The sequence below is a fragment of the Anser brachyrhynchus genome, assembly GCF_964034855.1.
Source record: "Anser brachyrhynchus genome assembly, chromosome: 11".
Classification (NCBI taxonomy): Eukaryota; Metazoa; Chordata; class Aves; order Anseriformes; family Anatidae; genus Anser; species Anser brachyrhynchus.
Window position 1 is genome coordinate 17,367,424 of NC_137706.1, and position 13,922 is coordinate 17,381,345.

A 13,922-nucleotide genomic window follows, 5' to 3' on the forward strand; every position below is an offset into this window, starting at 1 on the left:
ATTTGCTCCAGGGGAGGTAAAAGCGGACCTATCGCTAGAAGGACTTTAAGGCACCGAGTCCGAAAATGGTGTCGGGAAATGAAACGAGCCAAGCGTGTCCGTTTGTTTAAAAATAATAATGATAACAAAAAAGAGAGGCAAATCCGAAAAAGGGGGGAAAAGGGGAAAGAAACGAATGGTACCCCCCCATGTAAGCCTGGAGGAAAAGCCGGCTGGCAGCCCTGCTTGTGGGGCTGCTTTCAGCGCTCCCTGAACTCTCCCACAGTGCCTCCTCGCCTTGCGCCCGCACTGTCACGTTGCCTGGAATAAAACCCCAGCACCTCGATTTCTGTTTTGCTCGTGGCCTCAGACGCACAGAAATGATAACAGCGCGTAAATTAACCCCTTGAAATGCTAGACAATAAACTTGGCTCCAGACCTCCCCTCCCTCCGCCGCGAGTGGGGCTGCAGTGGTGGTTCCAAACCATCATCTTGCCTTCATTCGGAGGCTGTAAATAACGGCAAGCATCCTTTTTTTTTCTGCTCTTAAGGGGGAAAAAAAATAGAAAAAGTCAGCTTTCTGCCCAGGGCCAGAGCCGCACCTACGCCCACGCTGCGCATATGCGCAGCCCGCACCTCGGGGCGTAGTGGCACCTATGTGTATGTGCTATAGGTACCTATGTATATGTGCTATAGGCGCCTATATATGTGTGCTATAGGGGGAAGAGGCTGGATTAAAAGATGACCCCCTGCCCGCCCGAGCTGGGGCGTTGGATGCCGGCTGCTGTCCTTGCGAGCCATCGATAGACTGGCCCTCCGCCACCACTTGAGTTTTAATCTTAATTATATTAAGTGAAGTACCGGGCTGCCGTGGAATTGAACATGATGCATGACGGCTGCCTGGTAAGCGATCGATTGTGACTATCGCCTTTCTCCCCTCTATCGATATTCACAATCCGCCTTATCTGCGGCCGGGGAAGGCAGCGCCGGTTTGGGTGGAAATGTAAAAATGAGAGACTCGAGTGAAATAACATTCCGCCCAGTCACCTGCAATTCAATATGCACACAAGAGACGCCGATGTATATGAGACGATTTTAATTATGATTAGAAGACGCACTCGGAGCGAGAGAATGGATTTGGAGGGAGGGGAGGGGGAGGGGGCCGGAGGAGCATTAATGAAATCTTTCCCCGCGCTGCTAAAAGAAACAAGTGGTTGGTGCCGCCGAGGTGATTTGTCACCCGGCTCCGAAGGGAGGGGGGGGGGCGAGCCGAGCTGAGCATCGGGACGTTCCCCCCCCCCCCGCGCCAAGCGCCTGCCGCGCCGTGCCGTGCGCGCCCCGCCGCGCCGTGCCACGCCGTGCGCTCCGTGCCGTGCCGAGCCGTGCCGCGCCGAGCCGTGCCGAGCCGAGCCGTGCCGCGCCGAGCCGTGCCTCCTGCCTAACAGGCGGCTCCCAGACCACGCCTTTGCCGGGCGCTCCCCCCGGTGCGCCCCCCTCCATCCCTCCCCGTTTCTCCCCGGAGCAGCGGCGCGGCCGAGAGCCGGGACGTGCGGCATCAGAGCCGAGCAGCGCCGTGCTTAGGCCCTAAGTAGATTGTATTTGTGCACATGAAACCTTTTGTCTCGGCCTGCGGATCGCCTGCCTTTTCAAACACAGCCGAGAAACAGTTCAGGGTCACTGACAATTTCCAGCCCCGGTGGCAAGGAGGGGGTAGGGGGGGGCGACAGGCGGAGGTGACCCCCGGCCAGCCGCCTCCCGGCCGGTTGTCGCCTCGCCTCTGGGTCGCATTTGGAGCCGGAGAGGAGGCGGGGGGCAAGGAGGGGGCTCGGCCCGGGGTGGGGGGGCAGCGGGGTGGGAGTGGGCGAGATGCGCTGGGAACCCCCCTTGCAGGGCCGGGCTGCGGGCAGGACCCTCCCCGCGGCTCCCTCCCCGCAGCCCCGCTCCGGGCAGCCCCCCCTGGGCGGCCCCGGCCCCGCTGCCCCGGCCGGAGCCCGCCCGCAGCCCCCCCGCCCCGCGGCGCGGCTCTGCAGGAGCCGGCTATTTTTCTCAGGATGTGACTTCCAAGTGGCATAATCTGTAGGAGTGTGAATCTGTTCGCGTTATGTTTGTCCCTTTCGGTATTTCTACAGGCTCTTTTTTTTTTTTTTTCCCTTTATTTCTTTTCTTCCTTTTTTTTTTCTCTCTCTTTTTTTTCGGTATAAATTAACTCCGACTGAAACCACCAGATTGTTCCGAGGAGACTACCTCCCTAATGACTTCATCTCCAAAAGTTGACTGACACTCTAGCGAACTGCCAACACCTGTTTCCCAGCACCCAGACTCCAGAACCCACCAGACCTCGTAAATTTAGCTTCTCTCTTCTCCCCCCCCCCCCAACTTATTAGATGACGTGAATATCTAAAGGGAAGGGGGAGGGGAGGGGGAGATGGAACTAGGTCACATTTTAAACTTTTTATTTTTCGTCTCCTCCGAACGAGATCTGGAGATAAAAGGGCCGTGCCCCAGGGGGCTGCGGGGCCGGGGGCTGCCCGCGGGTCCTGAGCTCCCTGGGCGGGATATGGGGGCAGAGCTCAGCCCTGGCCCCAGCCCTTTGCTCCCTGGAGGATGCTCCGGGGCTCGGGCCCTTTGGTCTCACCTGGGCGGCCGCGATGCTCCGCATCACCTCGACCCACACACCTCCTCCTCTGCCCACTCTGGGCCTGATCCTGCCTCTCTTCGGGGGTCATGCCAGGCCGGGCCGAGGAGATAGGGACGGGACGGGGAAAACGAGCCATGCCAGGAGGGGTGCGGAGCCCCAAGACGGATGGGGATACATCGCAGCCGAGGCCTGCGGGACTGCAGCCCGTGGGTGCCGGGACCGATGCCCCGGGCTCTCCGCCCAGCTCACGGTCGGGGGCAGGACGGCCCCCCGGGCCTCAAGGGCACTGCCCGGCCCCGTCATCCCCCGCCCGCACTTCCCAGATTTCAAAAGAAATAAATAAATAACCGAACAAAATCATGATGACAAACGTTTTATCAAAGGGTGCGGGGGAATTTTTCCTATTCTCAGCTTTGCCGGGGGAGGCCGCGGAGTGAAGGGGCCGAGCGGCTGCCCGGGGCCAAACCTCCCCATCCCTCCCGTCTCCGGGCAGATGGACATAGGGACACCCCCTATGCACCCCGGCTCCCAAACCACCCACTCTGTCCCGGGTGCCACCGGGCCCAGCGCTGGAGGAGGGAGAGGAAAACCCCGCAGCGCCCTGGAGCATCTCTGCGGGATGCTCCTTAATCCCAGGAAAATCCCCAGCTCCCTCTTCATCCCCGCTCACACCCCGGGAGGAGCCGGCCCGCTGCCCCCCGCACCCCGGACACCCTCTTAGCGTGTCTGGGGAGCGGGGACCCCTCCGGGTTTGGCTCCAGCCCAGCACCCTCGCAGCTGTCTCCATCCCGAGTGGAAAGCCCCGGGAGATTCCCGCCCCCCCCCCCCCCCCCCCCACAAAGTTTGAAGTTTTCTTCTCTAGGAAAGAGCCTACTGAAATGAATAGGCTGTAAACATAATTAATAGGTGGAATATGCAAAACGTTTGCGGTGTTTAAATGGCTCATGGCAGATCCGCGTGTCTGAGCGAGATACTGAGATGTTGCAAGAGCTGGATATTAATGGGTAGGGTTTACGTAGCTTTAAAAAAATGAAACCAGGTTTTCTTTTTCTCACTTCTCGCTCTCCCTCTCTCTAATCCAGGAATCATTAGCAACCCCCTCTGGCTACATGTTTTGCATCAGTGAAACATTATGACATAGTTGTAATACAAACTCCGCTGACTTGCTCTGCATCTTGTGGTAGGAAGTGCAATAGCAATAAAAGCATTTTTAAAAAAGACTCCGGGCATTAAGTTGTCTACCAGAAACACTCCTTTCTGAACCAAAAAGCAAAAGGGCAGGACGGGCAGGGGGAACGAGGCAACTTCTCAGCCTGTGGGAGCTGCCGCCCGCACCGGGCAGTGGGAATTTCTTCCCGATGTTTTTTCCCCCTCCTGTTTTTCCCTTTTTTGCACAATTCTGGCTCAGGGTTCTGCTGCTTCCTCCCCTTGCCCCCCGCACTGCCCCTTCGTACCCCTGGCTCTCAACAAAACGGGAGCGGGGACGTTATCTCCTCGTAATATTAATTGTCAAAAGCAGCCTTTGCTCAATTATCTCTCTTCCACCTGTCGCAGCTGTTGGGTTATATTGTTCCCGGTACAAATTCTCGCTGGAATTAAAAAATAGAGCGATTTTTTCTCTCCTCTTCTGCCTTCTTTGAAAGAGTCCAATTGTGCTAACGCCGGGCGGGGGCCCGGCCGCTGAGCGTTTGTACTTTCCCCATTACTCATTAACTAATATTCGCTACTTTCTGGTAAAGTCAAATGGCTCTTAATAGCCCTTTATATTCTCGGAATAACATGTGGATGCTCTTAATCAATACTTAATAGCACGTTTCATGCTAAACACCCGCCATGTGTGACGGTGGGCAGGCATCCTCTGCAAACAGGAGGGCGAAGCGGACCCAGGAGAAATTCGCCCTCCGTTGCCACCCGCACCCAGCGCTGGGCTTTGGCTGCTCCTTCGCCCCTTTCCTCCCAGCCAGTGCCGCTGCCCGTGCCCCAGGGGGGTTCCCCGCTCCCCGACCCACGGCTCCCCGCTCCCCGCCTGCCTGCGAGCGGCCGCGCACGGACCCGCGGGGCGCCGGGCGGCTCCTGGCCCTGTTCCGAGCCTGGCGGGTCTCTTCCTTTCCCTTTCCCCTTCCTTTATTTCCTTTTTCTTTTTTCTTTTTTCTTTTTCTTTTTTTTTTCATTTTTAAATAATTTTCAATTGAGTCCTCGTAGGGCTCAAACTGTTTTCGAGACTTCATGTTTTCATCTTCTTTCTTACCTTTGTTTATTCGCTGCTTTTTATTCCTTTTATCGATACTAGAATTTCGAAGTGTATCAGCTAAGGCTCGTGTATTTTTCCAGCTTTTACTCCCCCCCCCCCCCAAACAAAGAGATTAAAAATATAAAAATATAAAAGGATTCAGGGAAATGTCACAGTTATGCGTTTTCCTTGTAGCTAAAGAAATGACTCTGCCTGCTAAGGGCCATTTTGATCAACAGAAACAAAGTAGTTAAAGCCTATATATTTTTTGTTCGTGCAGAAATTACGGCAGTGCGACTGTGTCATAACCGGCAGAAAGCGATCCTTCGATTTTTCTCATTTGAACCGAACCTAGAAGCCTGTTGTAGCTGTTTGTGTTACAGGGCACTTTTGAGGTCAACCCCCCCGAAAGTTTAGGCACGAGAACAAAATAAAATAAGAGAAAGGAAGAAAAGAGGGGGGAAAAAATTGCGTTGCAGGGCGGGCGAGAAAAGCCGTGTGTCCTTTTTTACAGCTCCCGCGGAAGGCCGCAGCGTGGGTCACCCCGGGGCCCGGTGCAAGCCGAGCCGCCGGTTTTGCCCTTCCCGCGGGCGGCTCCGCAGGTGCGGCGGGGGGCGCGGAGCTCTCCGCGGCTGCAGTGCCCCCGTGCGCAGCGAGGTGGCGCTCGGCGGCGGGCGCCGCGCCGCAGCCCCGGGGCGGCGGAGGCGCGGAGCGGCAGCGCAGCGCTGCGCGGCCGCGGAGCCGCCTCCTCCGAGCACGGCTCCAAGGACCAAAATTGACCTCTCTGTATTTTTTTATTATTATTATTATTATTTATCGTTAAAAATCCCGGCTGGAGGCGGCGAGGAATGCACCTCGCGAAAGGCAGCTGGATGCTCACCATCTTTCCGCAGCCGCGGGTTTTCCGCGCAGCCCGCACCCGCAGCTTTGGCTCCGTACCTCTTTTTTCGGCTGTGGAGCGCAGCCGGGCCCGGGCAGCTCTCTCCCGGGGCGAAGCCGGGCACCTCTGCGCCTTTTTTGCATTATTTTAGAAGGCGAGCCATCACGCCCACGGCATTAAGTGAAAGCAAATGCGCGGGAACAACCTGTGTAGTTTGTTTAAAATAATTCCTCCTCTCCCACTGCTTTGCCCCCTGAAAGCGCACTGCTTCGGCTGCGGATTTATTAATAACCGCGTGTTGTTGGCAGTAGTTTGGGATCAAAATACACTACGAAAACCTGAACACGCAGGCAGAAAAACTCCTACAAAGGTGAATTCCCAGCATCGCAAGCAAATCCAAACTAGCCAGTTTTCATGTGGTTGAAGTTCCTGAACGCTTTGGCGAATGCTCTCCTTTCGGGTTGCATTTCTGTGATTTGGGATTTTGTTTACTGTTTCAACGTCTCTAAGACAGGAAAAAAAATAATAAAAAAGATCTCTTATGGGTCTGTTCTTTCCCTGCAATACCTGCGTGATCTTGCAACCTTCTCCAAAATGAAAAAAGAAAAAAAAAAAAAAAAGCCTTTCACAGAATATGAAAAAACACTCAGTGAGCTAAGGGAGAGAGATCTTTTCCTGTTTTGCTTTGCTCTGTTTTGTTTTGTTTTCCACAATTTAAACAGCCGCGGTAGGGGTGCGAGGAGGAAGCGGAGAGAGTTATTTACTGCTCGGTGCTAACTTCCTCCTCTGGTGTGGGCAGCGCCTGTAGGATGCCTCCTCAGTGCGTGCGTTCCATCTCTGTCCTCCTCTTCCTCTGTCCCCTGACACTTTCTCACCTTCTCTGTAACTTTTGGAGCCTCGTGTGTTGATTTTCTTTTTCTTATTGTTTTTAATCTCCGCGTTAGGCACACAGGTTCCCAACGCAGGTCAGGTCATTAGGAATGTTAACGTCGAGACAAAGAATTATAAACACGATCTCCAAGTCTCTCTCAATTCATTTCTTCAACCGTTTTATTCGGTTTAAGTGATGAAAAGTGACAGTTCTGAAATAGACAGCTTTTAAAAGTAATGAAGTCAGATGACGCTTTAACCTGTCGATTGCTATAAATCAACTTTGAAAAAGATGAATGAACAATATTATTTGCTGGCTTAACTAGGAGTTAATACAGTGTCGCATTAGGAGCTGCAGGGAGCCGAGCCGGCGTTGGGTGCTGCAGCCCTGTCTCCAAGCCTTGTCCCCAAGCCTGTCCCCGGTGCTCCCCCCCAAAACAAAAAAACAAAACCAAAACCCCCACACCAACAAAAACCAACGCTAAAGCAGCAAATATTCCACGCTGCCCGGAAACCAGTGTCATTTTCACTGCTTTTATTACGGACCCTCGAAGGGAAAAAGAGGTATTTAAACGATCCCCAACATCCAGCTGGGAAAGGGAGGCATCTGCTATTTTCCTTCTTCATTTCTAGAGGCCTTCTGAGCGCAAGTCTCGCCGCATTACTATTTTTTAAGGCCAGACCGATCCGACCACTGACCCCACGTCCGCCAGGCAGTGCAGGCAGGAACAGTTTCAAAATAAATATGGGCCATTTCCTCTCTTTTACCTGATTAATTTATTACCTGCGTGCAAATAGGCACGGTGTGGGGGGAAAAAAATAGGCAGGAGGAAAAACAGGGGAGGAAACGGTCGATCCTTTTCGGGAAAAAAAAAAGCCAATCTGTGCTGGCGGAGGCTGTCTCCTTGCAAGCGCTCGGAGCGGGCTGGACATCGCTGCTCCCTTCCCTGCGCCTGCAACCCGAAAATATAGCAAAGGAAGTAATTAATGCTCCTTTCTAATGAATTATTAGGAATGAATTAACGACGGTGATTACACGTGCCGGGGGGTTCGCTCCCGCAGGCTCGCCCTGTGCCCTCCTCGAGTCCCGCTCCCGGCTGCGGGGGGCGCGGAGGCCCCGTCCCGCTGCGGCCGGGGACGGGACGTGGCTGCCCCGAGGAGGTTCCGTGGCTCCTTGGGAAGTGGGGACACTGCCTGGCTATCCCAAACAGTTTTTTTTTGGGGGGTTGGAAAATAAGTTTTAAAAGAGATGTGATAAGGAAAAGAAACGGGAACGGGAAAAGGACGGGAACTGCGCCTGTAACATAGGGCCGGGATATTTTTTTTCTTCTTATTTTATTCATTTTAATTAATTTTTTTTTTCCCCCCGAAAACAGAGGAAATCAAAGAGCTTGCCTTCGGTCGTTCCCCAGCCCTATTAACTTCTGGTGTTGCCAGTGCCTGTTTTGTCCCGGGATAGTCCGGGGCGAGGCGCAGCCGGGCGGTGGGAGCGGGTGTGCGGGGCACGGTCTCGCCCCCTGGCCGGGGACACGTTGTGTCCGGGCTCCTTCTCTAACGTGCTATCGATTTTAGGATCCTCGGAGCCCTCACCCCCCGAGAAGTCGAGAGAGAAGTTTGTCTGCTGCTTGAAAGGTGACCTTTGGGGAAGTTTCCGCACTTTCCTCTTTTTAGCGCTCAAGGACTCCATGTGAAGTTCCTTGGCTGACTACGCTCTCTCCAAAGCTGAACCTGTGTCTTCCACTGCTCTTTCTCAAGTCCCCTTATCCTTGAAAAGATTGAGACGCAAATACGTTTTCTCCCCTTTTTAAAAACAATTGATCCGTCTGCATGACGCTCTTCCTCTCTCGAAAAATAATCACCTCTCTTTAGAGAGGAGCTTGGGAGAAAGGCAAAACACTTCCATACCTGTTGCAAGCCCCAAAGTGCAGTCTCCCCACTCATTTCCCGTATCAGCCCCCCCCTCACCCCCCACCCTCCCGCAGCGTAAAACCCCAGCCGGTGGCTGGAGGCTGCCGCTGCCTCCCAGGCTCTGCCCGACGAGTCCCAGCCGGGGGGGCCCGGGTCGTGTTCGCTCCCCACCCCGACCCGTGCCCTGCGTTTTTCCAGGCTCTGCGGGGAGATTTCCCCCATTTGTTTTTTATATATATATATATATATTTTTTTTTCCACGGAAGATGCAGAGGCAGCGGCGGGCGAAGATTTATTTCTACGGCAGGAGTGTGCGAGGGTAACCTCGGCCCAGTTTCCCTTGCCTCCCCCCTCTCCTCTCAGCAGCCCCTATAGGTGCCCCCCTCCTGCGCCAGGTCCCCTGCCCCTGCCCGCTCCAAGGTGCCCGGCCCCGGGGGAAAGGCCACAGGAGGAAACTTTCCCCTCTATGATTGTGTTACCTTTGGCTGAACGTGTAATGAAAATCCTCGGAAAATGTTACACAACACGAGGACAGCCTTTTGGAGCAAAGTTTCCAGAAAAGCCTGCCCGCTTCCCTGGGGGTGATGCTGGGGGCGCATCCTCCGCGGTTCCCCCGTTCCCCGCCCGGGGCGCATCCGAAACGTGAGCCCCAAAATACCACCACCCGTCCGCGGCCGCAGACCTCTCCCTCGCCATTACAGTGTTACAAAAAGCATTTAAATTAATCAGGGCGCTCCCCACGGCTGCTAATTAGGCTGGGAGGGAAGCGAAGGGAGGGCTGGCCGGGGCCGCCGGGCAGCGCGGCCGCGGGATTTACGCACCGGGAGGCGCACACGGCTTGTGCCCCCCCCTCCCCTCTGCGCGCCAAATCGGGGCTGGGGAGGTGCTGGGGGTCGGTGCTGAGCCCCCGGGGCGGGCACCTTACTCTGGCGGTGCTGCTCACAGGAGCAGAGGAATAAGGGGGGAAGCACTGGGGGGGCACTGGGGGATACTGGGGGGGCACACGGGACGCCCCGCTTCCCCCGAGCTGTCGCGGGGATCATGCACTTAGCGAGGGCATTGCAGATTGGGGTGGGAGGGGGGCGTTGCCCTGCCCTGCCCTGCCCTCCCCCCCCAAAATCCAACTCCACCAGGAGCCGAAGCGTGGCTTGATTCCATTTCATTTTATTTTATTTTAATTGCCCAGATCTCGCGATAAGGCAAACTGGCGAGAGCTGCCTCGCTCCCCCCCCCCCCCCCCCCCCCCCGACCAAAATTGTGATGAAAAAGCAGAATAAACGAGTCCCCCCCACCTCGTCACCACCCGCTGCCGTGGCAGCATCTCGCTCCGTAGGAGTCGGGGCCTGGGGGAGGGGGGGGGGCAGGGAGGTCGCCCCTAAAGCTGCAGCCGACATCACCCGGAGGGGGTGATGGAAAGAAGCAGAGAGCCCCCAGCAGAGCTCTCCCTAAGTCAGGAGCTGGGCATGGCAAGGTTTAAAATCCCCCCTGCCCCACTCCCCCCAGGCTCCAACTCTCCCATTCCCAGCCAGCAAGGCACCTTTCTCCTCTCCCCTACCACTTTACTATTATTATTATTATTATTATTATTATTATTATTATTATTATTATTATTATTATTATTATTATTATTATTATTATTATTATGGCACTCCGGCGCTGCCAAGCGGCACAGCAACAGGACTATACGTCTTGCTATTTTTTTTTTTTGGGGGGGGGGGGAGGCACGGCAAAAGGAGGGGCTCCCGGGCGAGGCGGGCTCAGGTGAAGCAGCGCAGCCGGAGGGAGCCGCAGCCCCGCGCCGCCCGCAGCTGCCGCCCGCTCCCCCGCACCGCAGCGCCGGTGGCTCCGCGCTGCGCCGGGTGGGTGGGTGGGAAGCGGGGCGGGGGGGGAGGGCTGGGCGAGCCGTCCAATTTTCCCGTGAAAGAAAAGAAAATAATCAGGGGGGAGAGGGACTGTGGTGAATTGGTGTGAAGGAAGTGGGATTATTGCCTTAATTTTGGACAATGATAAGCGAATGAGGTAAAAACAAAACTCGCTTCATTATATACAACAAAATGTAATTTATACCCAGGGATGCCTGTCCACTGAGATTTACATCATTTGCTGATAGCGATCACACTTATTACTTTTCTTCAAAGACTTTTTTTCCCCCTAAAAAAAAAAAAAAAAAAAAGAGGGCATTTGTGCTAAATTGCCCAATGCTAGTGTGATAACTGTCAAAAGTTTGACATCAAAGGGAACTAATATTATTCAGTTACCAGAGGAGCTGTCTGTCCAAATAAGAATATCTTAATTACTGAATCACAACGGTAGAAAAGGGAACAGATCTGAAAAGGAGAGGGGCTGTGGAGGAGGGGGGGGAGCTTTCAGTCTGTTCCTTTTTGATGAACCATCTATATTAGGCCACTGTGCGATTCTTAATCATGTTTAGTGGTTTATACCCTTTCTCTCTCCCCACCGGTCCTCTGAACTTTATAACTATATGTAAACACGTTGTCAGTTTGAAAATAATCTTCTCTGGGTTCTTGTTAGAAGAAATTTCAATCTTCTTCAGTTCTAGATTAGGCAGTCTAGTTTTCTCTATCAGTGAATGGACTGGGGTTTCTTGGACAATAATGTGCCAATTGTTGATGGTTTGTGACCCATAAAATGTGAGGGTGACTATTCTGGCTTTGGTATGTAATTATGCAAAACACTTTCTATAAAGGCTTGCCATCTGATCTAATGACAGTCCCTGCGGTCTATTTCAAAAAGGGAGGGTCTCTATATACAGCTCCTGAGAGAAAGAAAAGTAACATTTTGTTTTAATACAAGTTTTATGGGAAAAAATGGATAAATACAGAAACATCTGAACACATAGGCAGGCGTTTTCGGGGCAATTTAAACTAATGACGCGTTATTTTAATAAGTTAATCATAGCAACACCACGGATCTATAGCATAGGGGTAAGGGCAAGTTATGGGAAATCCCTGTACAAAAAAATTACCCTCGGCTCCCGAGCACCTTGGCAGGAAGGGGAGGTGGACCTCGGGTCCCCAGCAGCCCAGCGGGCTGCGTTCCCCCGTTAGAGGGTGCGGAGCAAGGCGGGATGCTGCCCCGGCAAGGCTGTGCCAATGAGCCGAACACTGGGAAGGACACCTCCCATGCCATTAACCAGGGGCTATTTCACCTGAGATCTCAACGCCAACAAATTAAACTAAAATAACCACGACAGGCGTAGCCAGCTCTCCAAAGAGTCTGGGGAAAAGGGGTTTCTTCTAAACAGGTGAACGGGAAGGCACGAAGGAGATATGTAAGAACCCTTGAAGAAAAGAGAAAAAAGTTAGAAGTGGTGCATTTTTTTTTATCTCCCCCCTCCTTTTTCCCCCCTTTTGCTTTCTTGAAGGGAGGACGCTAAAGGGCTTCGGCTGCTTTGGTTGCTACCAAGTGACATTGCTGCTACGTCACGGGACAAAACATAAACACTGCTGCCAATTTAAATTGATGTATAAAGATTAATGGGAGATGAAGCATACTAACAACCTGGATTATAATGGCAGGAATAGTTATTATTTCTCCAGAGCACATACATGTATCCAGACAGCCATAGGGAGCACACGCTCCTCGCTCGAATTTTCTCTCTCCACATAGGCATGATGTGTGTCCACCGTGACATGTTTAATTCCCCCGTGGAATAAACTAATACGATTAAAAAAAAAAAAAAAAGAAAGAAAGAAAGGCTGATTAAAAGGGAGAATCAACAAAATATCAACATGCCACAGAAAGGAAGGAAGAATAGATAATTAGAAGCAAAAGAGGAGCAGGTAATTGTGATCTGAAATTAAATATGATGTTTAAGACGTCTCCTTTGTACTGCAGTGAAGATTTCAGATTCATACACATAATAAACACTCAGGTTGTCATCTGGAGGTGCAAATCTGAAAGATATTCCAACAAATGAAGTGCTGGCAGAGAGAGGTATAAAGAGATCTCCGCCTGTCAGGGGTCAGACAGCCTGAGATTGCTTCTAGAGATCTTTTGAAAATTTCACACGATTGAAGGCTTAGGGGCTTTGCTGCGTTCGCATTTCAAACTCAGATCAGCGGGATCACAATCAAAAATAGAGGTCTGGAAAATTTTGATGCAAAGATGGCCACAGGCTTCAGTGATTTTTTTTTTTTTTTCTCCCAGACAGACACTCTGACATGACTATGATCCCTGGGATGACAGAGTTGTCAGAAAAGAAAGAGAAAATAGCATCTTGTCTTGTAACTTCCTATCAGTCAAAAGGAATTTAGGATCCTCTTTCCAATAAAAGAGAGGGAGAGGGAGCAAGAGGGGGAGAGGGGGAAGACGAGGCTCTTTTATCAAGCAAAGAAAAGTGAAGAGTTCTGTGTTTTATAATTAATATTCCACACCTAAACGTTTCTGATCTCTTCCCTTTACAGTCCTCCCACCCCATCACCTTCTTCTCCTCTACAATTTCAATTTTAGATCAATTCATGTCCTCAGAAACCCCATGCATAACTGATATAATACCGGCTACATGTATATTCATGTCTGATACTGTAAAAAATCTATCATATGCGCTTACATGAAATATATTGCGTTTTTTAACTTAAACTTTATTGCAAAGAGATGATTTTTGCTACAAAGATCTCATATCATTAGTGCTTTATTTAAATCATTTAATCGTTCTAAGGAATTTTGTTTAAAGTCTAAAAAAAGTCGGAATAACAGACCGAAAGAGAAAATAAAAAGTCTCCTCCTAGGAGCCGAGGAACAGCAAAAGACGGATTAAACAAACGGGAGCTGTGTTAAAACACAGATTCGGTATATTCTGCTTTACAACTCTTTGGGAAAGGTCAGGTGCAATAGGAAATGTTTTATCATCTCAGCTATTTCAAATTAATTGCTATTGATTTGTTGACCAGGAGGAAGAGAAGTTAACTCAGCTCAGGTCTAATTATTGCGGTTTCGAAAAGAAACGAAGCGGGAAACTTCCCAAAAGCAACGAGGTGGGGTTGGAAACGGGAACTTGCCGGGGTGCTCCTTCCTAATTAGCTCCGAGGAGAGCCCCGGGGGACCTCGGAGCAGGGGAGGGGTCCCCCCTCTGCGGTTTGCTCCTAGGTGCTGTGTAAAGCCCAAATCTGGAGCGATACAAAAAAATACCTGCCCCGTGTCTCGCATCCCGGCTGGGTTTTTGTTTGTTTAACCGTGTAACTCTTCCCTGGCGCCGGGTGGGCTTCCTCAGGTGAGGGCAGCGCAGGGAAGCTGCGAAAATGTGCCCGTGGAGGTTGGCGGCAGGCATTTCTTTCTCTGGGAGAGAAAAGCAATTATTCAAAAAGAAGGAGGAATATATATATATATATATATATTTCTCCGCTTATAAGGGATGAAAAAGGGTTTGGAGTAGCCGGAGTTTCGCAATACCTTTC

The 13,922-nt window shown here is 52.0% G+C and overlaps 2 long non-coding RNA genes across 2 annotated transcripts in view; one reads left to right on the forward strand and one right to left on the reverse strand.

The window, feature by feature from the left end:
* Positions 1 to 6: 6 nt before the first annotated feature.
* LOC308200842 overlaps positions 7 to 13,922 on the forward strand; it is a 32,788-nt gene continuing 18,872 nt past the window's right edge. The window contains exon 1 of the long non-coding RNA XR_013955852.1: positions 7 to 882. This is a non-coding gene — a long non-coding RNA (uncharacterized lncRNA). The remainder of the gene's footprint in view (positions 883 to 13,922) is intronic.
* On the reverse strand, positions 1,061 to 9,733 carry LOC308200843. Its single transcript, XR_013955853.1, has 2 exons — positions 8,985 to 9,733; positions 1,061 to 7,550 (listed from the first exon to the last, which is right to left on the reverse strand). It is a non-coding gene; the product is annotated as an uncharacterized lncRNA (long non-coding RNA).